Source organism: Nuphar pumila, chromosome 11 (assembly GCF_984573655.1).
Source record: "Nuphar pumila chromosome 11, dmNupPumi1.hap1.1, whole genome shotgun sequence".
Lineage (NCBI taxonomy): Eukaryota > Viridiplantae > Streptophyta > Magnoliopsida > Nymphaeales > Nymphaeaceae > Nuphar > Nuphar pumila.
In genome coordinates this window covers 57,162,222-57,166,961 of record NC_143259.1, presented here as the reverse complement: position 1 = coordinate 57,166,961, position 4,740 = coordinate 57,162,222, and the positions used below count along the sequence as shown (strand labels likewise).

Below are 4,740 nucleotides of genomic sequence, written 5' to 3'. Positions count from 1 at the left end.
ATGTCTTATGAAATATAATCTTGAACCAGGACTTGAACATCTGAGCTGAAATAGGGAAATTTTGAGAGTTGCAGATGAAATTTGGACTTTTGCAAGTTCTGTGCTCAGAAAATGACCATTTTTCCCTCCGGCGATCTCCGGGGAGGTGAATGATGATGCTTGGTGGAAATGTCGAGGAGGTGAATGAAAATTTGGGGTGTTTACAGATGCCCCTCTTTGCTACTAAGTCGGCTTGTGGTCGAGCTTAGTGGCAAAGAAAAACACACCAAATTTGGACTAAAAACAATGCCCCAGTTAGAAGGATCTGACTGGGTATAGAGATATTAGCCCGGTGATCATGGTAGATATGAAATAGAGAATGAAGAGGAAAAGATTGACTTTATGAGAGTGAAACTCAGATTTTGCCCTTAACCTAGATGGGACATAAATACCTCGCATGGAACGAAGCTCAGGTTTTAACCCTTGACCTGATTGGGGATTGAAATATCTCATAGAAATGGGTATGAGGTTTGTACCCTTATCCTGATCGAGCAGAGAATGAAATACCTCTTTGAGTGAGGCTCAGGTTTGTACCCTTATCCTGATCGGGTGGAAAATTGAATATTGGAAGGTGAATAAGACAACATTTCTTGAAGATGAACGAGGCGATGGAAATGAAATTGTAAGAGGCAATATTGGAAAATGATCAAGACGATGCGGTGAATTTTTCATCAGTGTGAAATATGAATAAGGTAAGGAGTAAGACGACTCTTTTGACAATGCAAAAGATGGATATGGCAAACTTTTGACGAGAATAAGGTAACTCTTTCGGCAATGCGAAAGACAGACAAGGCAAACTCTTTCAGAGAAGAGTAAGGCAACTCTTTTGACAACGCAAAAGATGAATAAGGTCATTTTTTTAACGAAGAATAAGGCAACTCTTTCGGCAATGCGAAAGATGAACGTTGGCGATCCCAATGAACAAGGCGATTCTTTCGACAACGCGAAAGATGACAAAGGCAATTCAAAGGAACAAGGTGATTCTTTCGACAATGTGAAAGATGACAAAAGTAATTCAAAGGAGTAAGGCGATTCTTTCGACAACGCGAAAGATGATAAAAGGCAATCCAAAGGAACAAGGCGATTCTTTCAACAATGCGAAAGATGACAAAGGCGACTTAAAGGAACAAGGCGATTCTTTCGACAATGCGAAAGATAATAAGGCGATCCAAAGGAACAAGGTGATTCTTTCGACAATGCGAAAGATGATCAAGGCAATGCAAAGGAGTAAGGCCATTCTTTCGACAACGCGAAAGTTGATAAAGGCAATCCAAAGGAATAAGGTGATTCTTTCGACAACGCGAAAGATGACAAATGTAATCCAAAGGAATAAGGCAATTCTTTCGACAACGCGAATGATGACAAAAGCAATCAAAAGGAACAAGGCGATTCTTTCGACAACACGAAAGATGACAAAAGCAATCCAAAGGAGCAAGGCGATTCTTTCGACATCACGAAAGATGATAAGGCGATTCAAAGGAGCAAGGCGATTCTTTTGACAACGCGAAAGAGGTCAAAAGGCAATCCAAAGGAATAAGGTGATTCTTTCGACAACGTGAAAGATGACAAAGGTAATCCTTTTAGAGAGAAGGCTAATCTTTCAACAACGTGAAAGATGATAAAGGCTGTCCTTTCAGAGAGAAGGCTGATCTTTCAACAACGTGAAAGATGATAAAGGCTATCCTTTCGGAGAGAAGGCTAATCTTTCAACAACGTGAAAGACGACAAAAGAAAATCTCTCGAAGGGGTCAAGATGCATCAATATGGACATCAAGCTCTCACTTAACGTCAGGATAGCTAGAAATTTTTGTCAAAATGTTGAAAATTTTGTTGATTCAAAGTAATTGAAAATGATGCATATTGTGGCAAAAACATTCTTTCTTTTCTACCTGAAGCACTACCTCCAAACGAGATTCACTTCGTAGAATCGAGATTTGGAATTCAAATTGCTTGCGATTGACCTTCTTCAAGGAAGCTATCAATTTCCTTGATATGAATAGGAAAGGGAGAATTTAATATTATGAAAGCAATTGATGAAAGAGTATTGATAATAGAATTTCACAAATTTAAAGAAGATTCTTGATAGACCTGGCAGTTTGATATCCTGGGAGCTTCTTTCATGATAATCTTTTCTGCACTCTTTTTGGCTCTTTTGGGCTTTGGGAGAGTTTATTACATCATCCTTTATTTTGGAGATGTCCTAACTTTTTTTTTCTCTCTTTCTTTTTCCTCTCTCTCTCTTTGGGAAAGGTACGTCACAAACTCCTTCAACTTGGAGATGTTTCGATCCTGGGTTAGAGATTTTTGGATGATAGCTGAAATTAAATATCTTTTAGGGATTGTCGGGAGGTTCATCGCATCTGCCTTCATCTCAACAGTGCTTTGGACTTTCCCTGGAAGGATCCATCACAAACTCCGTCATCTTGGAGATGTTTCAAATCTTCTTTGGCCCCGGGGGTCCACTCGCTTAATTCGCCTTCATCTTGACGACAATTGAGAGATCCCTTTTGCGGATATTTAATTGCAGCTTAGGTGATTTTGAGGAGACAGGGTTTAGGTAAATGCTCTCTTTTTCTAGCGCTCAGGATATTTCCACTGCCTCATCTTTACAAGAATAATCTTTAGAGATGTGCCATAACTGCGATCAATATCAATCATTTGTGGCTTTGCAATAACATTGAATCTTCTTTTCTGGCCATATCGAGGATTTATCTTTTATCCTTTTGGTTGGCCAATAGAAAGAATTTAGATTTTGAATCCTTCTTCACAAAAACTTTGCCTTTTTGGAAGTAATACTAAAGGTAAACTGAGGTAAAAATTTGTGCAATAAAATTCTGAAATCAACAGGTAATTGATTGACAAATTGACAAAGTGTTCTTTAAATCCTTAGTAAAAGAGGTCGCTTGACATCCGAGTTGACACATCCCTGATGATGGTACTCAATTTCGAAGGTAAATCCAATACGAAGTTGGAATTTTGAATGTAAGTCCTGGCATAATGTTGGATTTTGAAGGTAAGCCTAACTCAAAAGCTGGTTTTGACATACCATCTGAATCAGGACTCATGTTTTACAAGGAAAGCTGGAAGATTCGAGTCGAAACTCGAGCCTTCGAAGGAAAGCTAGGAAGTTGGGTTTCTAAGGAGATAAAGTTTGGGTCGAAACCCAAATCTTCAAAGGAAAAACTAGGGCAATTCAGATTTTTGAGTCGGAACTCAGATATTCAAAGGAAAGTTGGAAAGTTCGAGTCGGGGCTCGAATCTCAAAGGAAAACTGGGAAGTTGAGATTTTGAAGGAAAGAAAACTCGAGTTAAAACTCAAATCTTTGAAGGAAAGCAGGAAAATTTGAGTCAGAGCTCGAATCTCAAAAGGAAATTAGAAAGTTTAGATTTTAAAGGAAAGAAGACTTGAGTTAAAACTCAAATCTTCGAAGGAAAACAGGAAAGTTCGAGTCAGGGCTCGAATCTCAAAGGAAAATCTTTAATCAAAAGATTGAATTTTGAAAATCGAGAGCGCGAGGACTGGGGGTTGAAAGTTTTGAGAATGGCCAGTTCGAGGACTGGATTACTTGATTTGCATTGAAAAAGACCATCATATTCAAATGTATGTGGTCTGATTTTCAGGATTAACCCTTTATCCTGAACGAGGATATGAATAGAAATTGGAAAATCATGGAAAATGATTCAGGTTTATCCCTTAACCTGAAGGGGAAGAAAATAGATGCAGAATTAATGCAAAATGAAATGCAAATGCACATGAAATGTAAATGAATGCAAAATTAATGCAAGTGGGTGCATATACATGCAAAATGAGAGATTGGTTTATCCTGCCTGCATACAGAATGTTTGAAAACAAAATTTCAAAAGATGCCCCAGTGTAACTGGGAAGAGGGAATAAAATTTAAAAAAGGCTCTCTGCAGGGCAAAAACAGGATCAAATTTTGAGGAAAATTTTTGGATTTTTGCAGGAAAATATTGAGGAAAATATGGTAGACCATTGGAAGAGTATCCCATTACTAGGGATTAAGTCGTCATAAGGATTACGACAATTATGTTGTCATCCTTTTGCAAGGGAAATAAATAACAGAAAATGTGCCTTGTTACCTAGGCGAGGTCGTCAACCACGAGGAAAACACCATTTTGAAGGAAAGATATCTCTTGGAAAAACAATCCGCAAACGGATTTAGAATAAGAAGAAGGCAAAAGGGAAGGTGGATAAACAATTTCCACCGCAATAATCAAGGTATGCATGATGAAAATAAGGTGAAGATTTGCAAATAGACAAAAGGATTGAAAATCCAATGAAAGAAAACATATGATTTTTGAAAATTGCAGGCAGGATAAAAATGCAGTTGGAAATTCGAGATCCAGTAGAACGGGAGAATGAAAAATCACCTGAAGTTTTGAAAGAAATAGGATATTTTGAGAAGTCATCCAGGGTTTGAGAAAATGAAGGAAAAGGATGAGAATATGGATATTTGAAAATATTTTTGGTGAAAATATGAGAAAAATAAAGGTAGCATACAAACTCACATCCTGCACAAACATTCAGCACTATCTAAAAAGGATGACTTTAGATGCATCATTTTGAAAAACAGCTGTAGGACCCTAGTCCTAACTCTAGGTTCAGATCATCTTTGTCCAATCCAGTTATGTCGATATACCTGAATCAAAATCTGAGGTACGTAGCATATAATTTCAACT

General features: G+C 37.8%; 1 long non-coding RNA gene across 1 annotated transcript; it reads left to right on the top strand.

The window, feature by feature from the left end:
- Positions 1-819: 819 nt before the first annotated feature.
- On the top strand, positions 820-1,387 carry LOC149822383 (uncharacterized). Its single transcript, XR_016425709.1, has 3 exons — positions 820-889; positions 999-1,016; positions 1,323-1,387. It is a non-coding gene; the product is annotated as an uncharacterized LOC149822383 (long non-coding RNA).
- The last annotated feature ends 3,353 nt before the right edge of the window (positions 1,388-4,740 follow it).